General features: G+C 40.6%; 1 non-coding gene across 1 annotated transcript; it reads left to right on the forward strand.

Annotated features, from left to right (window-relative positions):
* Positions 1–398: 398 nt before the first annotated feature.
* On the forward strand, positions 399–472 carry TRNAI-AAU. Its single transcript has one exon. It is a non-coding gene; the product is annotated as a tRNA-Ile (tRNA).
* The last annotated feature ends 11,233 nt before the right edge of the window (positions 473–11,705 follow it).

Here is an 11,705-nt window from a genome sequence, read left to right on the forward strand (position 1 = left end):
GGTGCAAAGATGAGTCTTTACATTGTCTGTAGTGTGCATGCCCTGCTTAAATCCACTAGCTCTTGAGCTACTGTTGATATTGAGGCTGTAAGGAGGGGCTCGCTGGCACCACCATCATGGACTTAAAAGTAAGATTTGACAAACTGAAAGAGAAGTAGACATAGAGTACTACAGTTCCACCTGTGTTTCTGAAAGTGTAAAATGTAAGTACTCAGATCATCAATTCTGCCTTCAGCTGAGTACTGCACTTTCTGTAGTGCACACAGTTGAGTTTCAGTTGTGGCTTTTTATTCTGCTTTTAATACAACAGCTGCTTGAAGCCACATATCCTACTGTGAAGTTTGTTTCCTCTTTTAAGCAGTTGTATAATTGGGTCAAGAAAGAGAACCAAAATAGGAGGCCGGTTAGCTCAGTTGGTTAGAGCGTGGTGCTAATAACGCCAAGGTCGCGGGTTCGATCCCCGTACGGGCCAAAAGAAATTTTATTTTATTTTGGTTTGGTTGTACAGTTTGTATTAATAGAACTTATGAAATAGAATAATTACTTAAGCAAACAGATATTCTGTGCCCTGAATATGGCTGAAAATCTATTACTTTTTCCCTTGTGAAACTAAAGTATGTGTCTGCACACTGCTCTTTCATGGCCTGTCTGTGCATGGAATGTTTTACTGCTAAAATGAAGTACAGCTACATGCAAAGCACATGTTTTAAATATAATATTTTTAAAGCCATTTGTTATCTTAGGAAATGGGATGGTCTGTAGACCCTCTTTTGCAAAGACCCAGGCACAAGGTCAAATGTATATTATATACATATGGACAAATCTAGTCAAATGGGCTATTATATGGAAGAATCTGAGTACCTGGAGAAACTCATACTGGCTGTAGAAACTATTGAAACTCGCTATACATAGTAACTAAGGTCAGTGTATCCTCCAGAACATAGAGCTGTGAAGCAGAGATTTTGCCACGAGTTTATTTCCTTCCTACACAATAATACATACTTTATTACGTACCAAGCTGGTTCCATACTTTAAATGGCATTTGTGTACTGTTCAGCATCTTTGTGTGCAAGTGTACAACAGTATTCCCCCCCCCCCCCCCCCCACCTAGTCAGGTTTGGTAGTTCCACAGACAAATGAATACACCTACTCAGATGGAACGTTATGGTGAGTACATAACTTCTAATTTTCAGTCTGCTCTTCAGTTTGTCCCACCCACCCTCCCTGTTTTTGTTTTGGTGTTAATCTTAGTGGCCTTGCAGCTGCCCGCCACTCTTGTAAATTTGTGTTTGGATACTCCTTCTGGGCCCATCTCATTTGCTCACTCAACTGAGTGCAGTGAGATCATATTCTGATTTCAGGCACTCCTACTGTGTACAAAGAGAGCATCTGGGAAACAGAAAAAAAAAAAAAAAATTTAAGCTTGTTTCCTGCCTTTCCTGTTAAGTGGTATAGACTATTTGTAGGCTTTTGAGCCCCCAAGCCCTTCTGTGTTGGAGGGAAGCCTTCTAGCTTAGTTTTTTTCCCCCTATAACTAGCCAGTTTTCTAGTTTCAGCACTCAAATCTGTTTCTTTGATCTCAGCACTTGTTCAGAAAAAAAAAAAAAAAAAAATTTTTCATCTGCTTTTACTGTACTTGTGTTTCTACCTACTTTTTTTTACTTTTGCATCATTTTAAAAGTACTCAATTGTATTTATTACTGCTTGGTGTAACTCATTCTAAGCCTTCTGGTTTAAACACTTGGGCTTCGGACCAATTGTTTTGCACTGAGAGGGTTTGTGGTCTGCACTGAAGTGGCAGAACAGGTAGCTTACATCCTTCTAGGTTGGGAACTGCTGATTGAGGGCTCAGTGTCTGTTATTCTAAAAGTGTATTAATTCTGGTTTAAGCACTTAGGCTTTCAGGCCAGTTATTTTACATTAAGAGGGTTCGTGGTCTGCACTGTTGTGGGAGGAGAGGCTGGACTCTGCCCTTCTGAGCTGGGAATTTCTGATTGAAGGCTTATAGTGCATGCATATCTGAACTGCTTCTTACTGAAGTTGGTTCGCCTTGTTTGCTGTGGCATAGACTGGATTCGGGCCTGCTGGATCTAACCTTGTTTGTGTAACTTGAGCACTAATCCAGGCATTTTCTGAAGTACTCAATTGTATTTATTACTGCTTGGTAGTAACTTGATTAAAGTTTAGCTGTCATTCTAAGTCTTTTGGATTAAGCACTTGGGCTTCAGACCAGTTGTTTTACATTAGGAAGGTTTGTGGCATGCACTGTGGTGGCAGGACAGGTAGCTTTCATCCTTCTAAGTTGGGAACTGCTGATTGAGAGCCCAGTGTCTGCTATTCTTAAAGTGTATTAGTTCTGGTTTAGGCACTTGGGCTTCAGGCCAGTTATTTTACATTAAGAAGGTTTGTGGTCTGCACTCTTGTGGGAGAAGAGGCTGGACTCTGCCCTTCTGAGCTGGGAATTTCTGGTTAAAGGTTTATAGTGCCTGAATATTTGAACTGTATCTTACGGAAATTGGTACACCTTGTTTGCTGTAGCATAGACTAGATCAGGCCTGCTGAATATAGCTTTGTTTATATGCTTGTTGTTTGTTTGCTTGTTATTTCCTGGAACGCTAATTCCACCTAATCTGGCTTCTCAGCACTTCTGTGGCTCACTAGTGATATCTGCATTGCTTACTGTACTTATTTCCTTGCTTCACTTGAAAGAAAGTTACTGTTTGTCGTTTTTGCATTTAAGTTACCTGTAACACATTGCACTTAAGTTACCTGGCACTTGCTCACTAAAGCAATTATATAAGTCAGCACTAAAAATTAAAAGCACTACACCCTCACTCCCCACTGGCCCTGGTTTTCAATTATTAAGGAATTCCCAATATTATTCTAGCATGTCCAAAGGTCAGTTGTCAATCTCCTCTCCAGTCCAGCTGCTGAATCTGGGAATCTTGAGGCATTGTTACAACTGCCTCATGTACACAGACAACCCTCTCCTCCTCCCAACAAATTCCAACACATGTGAGAGATGCAACCATATAGCCAAACAGGAGGCTAAGCTCTCTCAACTCAGTACTGGCATAACCAGTCAGGAGGAGAAGGAAACCATACTCACTACAATTCCAGTCTCACATAGACCTACCACGACAGCAAACCAAACGCATAATCACACAAAAACATACTCGGAGGCTCTAAATAAAGATCTGCCAAAGCAGCAGAGACCTCCAAAGCAGACACCCAAGCAGCCGCTACCCCAAAACAAAACACGTGCAACACATCTCACAAAGCCAGTGTGCCAAACAGTCACAGCCCTTAAGACTAAACAACACACCTGATACACTTGTAATAGGTGACTCTATCATCAGGCACACTGACGTCCTGCTCACCAGGCTGAACAAGGAGAGGGTCACGGTGAGCAGCCTGTCGGGTGCTAGGATCCGCCACATAACACAAGCACTCAGGTCACTCCAAGGCAAGTACAAATGTGACTCTGTCATTGTCCATGCTGGTGTGAATGACCTGAGACGTACCTCCCTGGACTACATGAAAAGAGACATAAAGGAGCTCTCTGAGCATGTAGCCCAGGCCGGTATGACCCTGACCTTGAGTAGCATCTTACCCTCACCAAGAATGATGCCACAATATGAAGACAAGATGATCAATTTCAACAATTGGCTTAAGTACTGGTGTCATTCAAAGGGGATCCAATGCCTGTCAGCTTGGGATGATATGCTCGACAAGCCACGATGCTTCGCTAGGGCGGCTTGCACCTGTCACCCCTGGGCTTTCGGATATTGGCAAAGGCTCTTGCTACCCCCATAGTGCCTTTTTAGGCAAGGCTGAAAAGACAAACCCACCTCCATAGGTATCACAAGGGATCTGAAACTAAGAGTAATGCTGCTCAATGCCAGAAGTCTAAACCTCAAGATGCACGCATCGAAACTCTTTTTAGCAGGGAGAACATCGATATCTGGGAAGTAAAAGAAACCTGGTTCGGGGCTCCGAGAGCACCCCAGCACTACCAGGTTATACCTCATACCATGCTTTTCGGCCCCAAAACTTGGACCGAACCACAAAAGGAGGAGTATCGATATTCATCAAAGATACCCACACCTCCAGGTTGGTGGCAAAGCACGAAGCATCAGAGACTATCCATGTGCAACTAACAGTGGGTAAAACTGCCTTCCAGTTTATAGCCTGCTACAGACCACCCTCCCAAACCCAGGAACCCCACTCGGCCTTCCTGAGAACACTGGAAAATATGAAGGTCTCTCCAAACACCATTATATTGGGCGACTTCAACTACCCAAACATAGACTGGGAGCATTACTCTAGCTCCAACACCCTAGCCCAAAGGTTCCTAGAATTTATAAACTCAAATGCTATGGAACAACTTGTTACCACTCCCACAAGAGGGAAAACATACTGGACCTGATCATCACCAACATGGGGACTCTATGCTCCAGACCAGAAGTGTATCCCTCACTGGTAAGATCAGACCATAAACTAATTTAACTGGATATTCACATCCCGACCCCACCCCCTGCCCAGAAAACCACAGTGAAAAACTTCTCTAAAGCAAATTTTACACTCCTCAAAACTGAGGTGGAATCCTTCAAAGCCCGGGCCTGTGGAAAATATGGCCCAGACCGCAGAATCCTTTATAAAGCATTCTATGAACACCTTCAGGAATGCATGGATCATCGATCCCAAATAAAACCAAGACCCAATCCTCCAAAGGCAGACGTCCTGTCTGGTGGACCCCAGCCATAAACAAACTGTACAATAGAAGGAGGAAGCTACTAAATGATAAAGCAAAATCCCAAAAAGGAAAGGCATCACTGATCAGTATTAGCAAAAAACTACGGGCACACACAAAATTGTCTAAGGCCAGCTTCGAGAGAAAAATTGCACAGGACACTAAGGATAATCACAAGGCTTTCTTTAGTTATGTTAGGAACCTGGGTGGTAATTCCCAGATATGCTCAGAATTAGTCCAAAATGACAAAAAATACACCCAACCCACAGACATTGCCAACATCCTAGCTGACAGGTTCAGCGCAAACTTCTCCCCCCCCCCCCACCCACCAAAAGGGCAAATATCTATCCCAGCAGAGTGCTGCCCCCCTGACATCTCAGATGCTCAGGTAAGAGCCGCCCTCTCCAAAGCAAAAACACAGCATCAATGGGACCAGATGGTGTCCCGGGCTGCGTCCTACATGAACTCGAAGAAGAGCTAAACCCAAACATAAAACTACTGTTCAATCTCAGCCTTACTACAGGATATGTGCCCAAAGAGTGGCGTACAGCAACAGTGGTCCCTCTCCATAAAGGTGGTGCCTCAACGGATCCTGGAAACTATCGCCCCATAAGCTTGACTAGCTTGGTCTGCAAAGCTATGGAAAGGATCATCATGGACCTCATAAATAAAGATATTGGGGGTCTACAAACACTGGATCCTACCCAGTTCGGCTTTAAGGGCAGATCCTGCCTCTTAAACCTGGTTGATTTCTTTGAAACAGTCACCAAGGCCATTGACAAGGGGAAGGTGGTCCACACAACCTACCTGGACCTCGCAAAAGCCTTCGATACAATACCCCCACTCGGGCATTATAGATAAGCTCATCAGCTTAAATATAAACCCCTATGTCACTAGATGGATTGCAAACTGGCTCAAGGACAGAACCCACATGGTTAGAATTGCTGGAGCCATGTCAGACTCCAAACCAGTTACAAGTGGTGTCCCACAAGGCTCAGTCCTGGGACCTCTCTTGTTCGGTATATATTTCTCGGAGGTACAGGCCAACACAGAAGGAGTGTGGCTGACCAAGTTCGCAGATGACTGCAAACTGGGTGCCATAATCGACTCTCTAGCCGACACAAGCATCCTCCAAAAGGGCCTCATAGAAACAGACAACTGGTGCCAGTGCCATGGCCTCAAGCTAAATGCCAAAAAGTGTATAGTCATCCCCTTTGGCAAAAACAAAGTGCCCACAAATTACCACATAGGTGGAAATCCATTAAGTACAGAAGAAGTAATTAGGCACCTGGGGACCCAAGTTGATTCATTTGACAACCACGTGGCCAAAGTGGTTAGAAAAACATTTTATGTAGCCCACCTAATCATGAAGGGATTCACATCTAGATCAGGGGAGGTCATCGTGCCTCTTTACTCATCCCTCATCAGGCCCATAATTGAGTACAATGCCCCTTTTGGGATGTACCTTACCAGACACCTGCAGCAACTGGAAAGACCCCAAAAGTACCTCACCAAGAGGATCAAAGGGCTCGAATAGATGCCATATGCTGCCCGGTTAAAGAAACTCCAGCTCTACTCAGTGGCATACCGCCTGTTCAGAGGCGATCTGTGCCTGACGTATAAAGCCATGTCCAACCCGGAATTAATGGACATGCTGCACCTCAGAAAATCCAAATCCCATTGAGCTACGCGCTCGAGAGACTAGAACCTCGCACTGAAATAAATAGGACATGCTGGAGGGACAGATTCATAACCCAGAGGCTCCCTTCACTCTGGAATAAAATCCCAGTCCAGGTTAGGCAGAGTCCCTCATTGACTCTCTTCAAGAGGAATCTTGATGAGTGGATGGGAGATCGTAGGTTTACCCCGGGTATCACTTCTGTGTCACTGTTAGATAGAGGCACAGTATACTAACCTCGAAAAAGGGCATAGCAAAATAAATTTAAAATGGGTGGCGAAAGCCAAACACATTCTGGCTAGGCTTATAAATGCCCTAGGGCAGATAGCCTAGTATGAACCTATGAACCTATGATTGAAACATACAAATCCATTACATCACACATAAGTTAACTTTGACAAGTCTCATGTTTAAATTAATGGATTTCTATGTATTTTATGAAGTAGTTGCTTATGAATATTCATAATATACGATTCACGGTTTGCTTCAGTGTTAACTCCTGTAAAATGCTACTGGAAGTGAACCAAAAATACGTAAAAACACTATTTCATGGGGCACGTAATAAGTAAAATATCTGCATTTGAAAATGCATAATATAGATGCTTATGTTTTACAAAAGAGGTACTTGTTGGAGAAACTGAAGCAGCTAGCAATGTGCATTTCTGTTCTGTTTGATGCAGTTTGCAGCTGATTTTAGGATAGGATAGTCTCTTAATAGTACTGCACATGTAACAGCCTTTTCAAGATAAATGTGCATGCGATACATACAACCTTTTTTTTTTTGTAGATGGTACAGATGATTATGACTGCCAGTTATTTCTCAGTCCATACAGAAATCATAAAGGACATGATTCCATTTTAAAATTTTGAAACTATGAAGCTTGTCATATAGTTGAATAAATGTGGTTATCCCCATTTTGTAACATTTGGCAGTGCTTGCCTTCTTTGAACTAATGTATTTAACAAAATTGCTTTTTGCATACAAGTGTCTCATCTATGCAAAAGAGTGTGCCTTTGGAAAGTTGCATGCCTGTGAATTTAGTTAATATTTTCCAAGCCTAAGAGAAGTGTGTGTGTGCATATGCGTGCATGCATGCGTGATCCATCCTTAAAAACGATTTTGATAGACTTCCTAGCAAAATCTATCTCTGTTCTTGCTCATCCACAGGATAAACTGTATCCCTAAATGTGAAGAAGTACCTATTGATACCTTACACCTCATTTCTCTTCCTTATTAGTCCCTTCCTTCCTTCTCTCAGTTTCTATCCCCTGTGTAAGTATACCATAAGCCTGCTTTTCCTCTCATTTCATACTGCAGTGCCTGTTTGTATTATATTAACTTGCCTTTACTTTCTCTCTAAACTGGCTATAATTTCTCTAAATAGTAAATCATTGTATAACTTGTTTGTTCTTAAACAATGTTTTCATATGTCTAGTTGAATATAATTTAAACTGTAGATGTTTTTGTATTATATTTGATTACTATGAAATTATTGCTAAAATGTTCTGATGAAATCTATGATCCGTAGATGAAAGCACTTAACTTTGAATAAAGTGAACTTGTTGGGACGTGACACTTATTCCATCTGTGAACCAATTTTCTTACTTGTTTGGTGATTGTCGGGGTTCACTGATTTACTTCACTTCGTGTTTGGCAGACGTGTCATGGACTGAATAGATGAATTACCGTCCATGTTTTCACCCATTAGAAGGGGTGAAGTTCATAAATTTCATTCTGAACTGGCCATACTGAAATGTGAGATTACGAGGTTAATTGACCAGATGACACCGCCCACCACGCTCTTAGAGTTCAGCGGTTATACGTCCCTCACCTCGTTCCAATGCAGGAAGTACAAGCAGTGGGGGCATATCCAATGGACAGCGTGGTGATGGCGTTCTAGGAGCTGACAACAATGGAGCCTCTTGTGGAAATGTAGCTATTATCGATGAGGAATCAATTACCAATTATCGGCAACATTTCGGAGGACAGTTATTTGCTATCAGGGGCTAAACCGAAAAGCAATTTCCCCCGAAAAACGTACTCTGTGACGGTTGGCCAGGCTTGTAGTCATGACAACCGAGGTACTAACCTCATAGACAATTAAGTGAAAACTACTGGAAACGGTAACTATCAATGTTGCAGTTTAGACAATTTTTTTAAAAAACAGTATGACTTTCAAAACTTGAATTTTGTGAACCGTAACAATTCTAAAGAGAATAATTTGGAGCATGGGACAGTGAAGGAACTTGTATACAGTTTTGGTAAAAAGCTCAATAACATAAAATCATTACAAATGGACAATCTTTAAGAAAATGTTTGGACAGTAACATTATACCCATGGGTTTGCGTTTTTTTCAAACAACCCATGGGTATAGAAATGAACGACTTTAATATTAAAGAATGTAACAAGATGTTTGATAAATTTGGGATGCAATTTATGGAATTTATTATAACATGTAATGATAAATTGAGTAGGTTGCTAAAGGAAGTGGAAGAGTTAAATTAATCTATTGTGAATTATTTAATTTATACACAGTGGGAGAAACTGCATAAGAATCAATTTGATTATGCTGACATGAATAGTAAAAAAAAAATGATGTTTGATAGGAAATGTAAGAAATTTAAGAGATTTGAAACCATATGAAAGTGACACAGCATATAAATGGGGTAAAGAAAAAGATAAACGTAGGGAAGCTAACAGTTACCATAATAGGCAGAGGGTGAGGGGAGAGAACAAAGGGGGTAACTGGCAGTACCAACAGCATCAAGGTAATGGAAGGAATTTTTTAGGAACACAGCAGGAGTGGAGCAGAAACCGCAGGGGAGAAATTTGGACACAGAGACATCGGGATTGGGGCAATCCCACCCAGTAGATAATAAGGTTGACAGTATACCAATAGAATTGCCCAGCAAACAAGAAACCATTCAGAAACAGAGTGATGCATAGTATGGGAGACTATAACATTTATAACTATACACAATATCAGATGCAAGTTGAACATTTCAAACTGTTTGCTAGAGGTCTGAAATATGTTCCCACAAGAAGATTTGACATCGTAGATAATACAGTCGAATTTAAATTGTATTTAAGAAAACTGAATTTGGGTATGTTCTTTCAGAATCGGAATGACGGGGTGTACAATTATGAATTGAGAAAGAAAAGTGATTTTACACCACCCATGTGCAACGCTTTAGTTGCCTTTGAAAAGGTAGTGACAAATGAATTGTATGAACTACAGAATAAAACCAAACACTGTAGGCACAGGTACAACTGGAGTGTTGAGGAACAAGAAGCATTATGGGAAATTTGTGATACTCACAACATTCGTATAATGACCCCTGACAAGGGAGGGGGAGAATAGTACTATATGATATGAATGAATATATACAGAAGATATATGAAATTTTGAATAATACAGAGAAATATGAAATTTCCTCCATTAATCAAATCAACATAGCTCACAGAAGGCTAGATCTATATTTGGAAGAATTTTTATTAGGTAACCATATAGATATAAACACATACAAGTTTTTGAAAGTGGAACATCCAGTGTTAGCCACAATTGTTGGAATACCCAAAATACATACAGATGTGGAAAATCCTCTTTCCGTTCCATAATATCAGGGAATAAAAGTAAGACCTTCCCATTTGGAAAGGCTATAGATAGATGGTCGAAACCTATATACCAAGGGGTTACACATATAGTTAAACGCTGTTGGGATTTCTTGAGTAGAATCAAGACTGATTTATGGAAGGAAAATTCAGTATTACTAACCATAGATGTCATTGATTTATTTTCTTGTAAACCAAAGGATGAAGGTATTGGGAGATTCACTAATAGTATTTCCAAGCATACACAATTGGACTGGGACAGAATTGATTTAATAACTGAGTTTGAATATGGTACTGGATAACAATTACATCTATTTTGAAGGAGAGTATTATAAACACACATGGCGTTGCTATGGGGGCAGCCTGTGCCCCCATTTACACCAATTTAGTACTACTTGACTGGGAGGAAGAATACGTCATTTGTACCCACTGGTCTGAGTCCATAGATTGTCTGGTTTTTGGATGACATTTTCATTCTGTGGAACGGTCCAGTGGAACTTATTACCCAATTTGTAGATTATTTAAACAGTACCAATCCCTATTTAAAATTCACTTATTACAACTTGAAAGGTGTAAACTACTTGGATACCTATATATATAGTGATGGTTGATGGTCGTAGATTCCATTCCAAAATCTTCCGTAAGGACACATTTTGCAATTCATATCTGGAATTTACTAGTAATCATCCCAATTCTCAAAAGAAAAGTATCCTGTAAGGACAATGTATCAGAGCGGCACGGATGACCTCTGTATATTCCGAAGTGGTAGCTGAAATCAACAATGTTGGTGAAATGTTTAGGAAGAGAGGATACTCAGACAATTTAATAAAGGGCATTTCTAATTATGTCAAAAGAGAATGGGGGAAGAAATGCATGCCACTTTTGGCTTGTGACACAAGTACCTATAATCACAATGTTAAGGAGAAGGACCCTAACAAAACAAAGGGATATAACCGAGCTTGTATATTAGAATTTAATCCAACTGTCGTGGAAGTAAAACAAACATTATCCACAACAACTGGAATATCTTAAGGAGTGATGAAGGGGGTACATACAAAGCTAGGAGATGTACCTTGTTTTGTATACAAGACTGGAGCTAACTTAAAAAGAATGATAGAATCAAGGACAACATACAAAGGTAACAAATCCAAGGATACGATGGATGGTACTAGTAGATGTGGACATTGTAATCAATGTTACACTATTATGGAAGAAAAAACTATCACATTGGGAAATTCTAACAAAACCAGAATAAGATTTAAGAAGGGGAATTGTCAAACCCAGCATGTTATATATTTATGGAAATGTACCAAGTGTCCCAGTTTCTGCGTGGGAAAAACCAATAGAAGGCTTAGGAACCGAATATATGACAACTTGTACTGTATAAAAAAGGATAAGAATAATGTCTTATACAGACATTTGGAATCTAGTAATAACTGTAATTCCTTCAGGTTTGCCATTCTAGATTCAGTTTTGACCAGCTTAAGAGGGGGAAACATTAAGGCCAAACTTGGGGAGAAAGAAGTTAGGTGGAAAATTTTTTTTAAATGCAGCCAACCCCCCCCCCCTCCCCCAGGATTAAACGAATGTATCCCCGCTAAACCCTTATTACAGGCAGAAAATACCAAACAGAATTTTCACATTGATGTATAGAGTTTTA

The sequence above is a fragment of the Protopterus annectens genome, chromosome 9.part0 (assembly GCF_019279795.1).
Source record: "Protopterus annectens isolate FY-2018-M chromosome 9.part0, PAN1.0, whole genome shotgun sequence".
Lineage (NCBI taxonomy): Eukaryota > Metazoa > Chordata > Ceratodontiformes > Protopteridae > Protopterus > Protopterus annectens.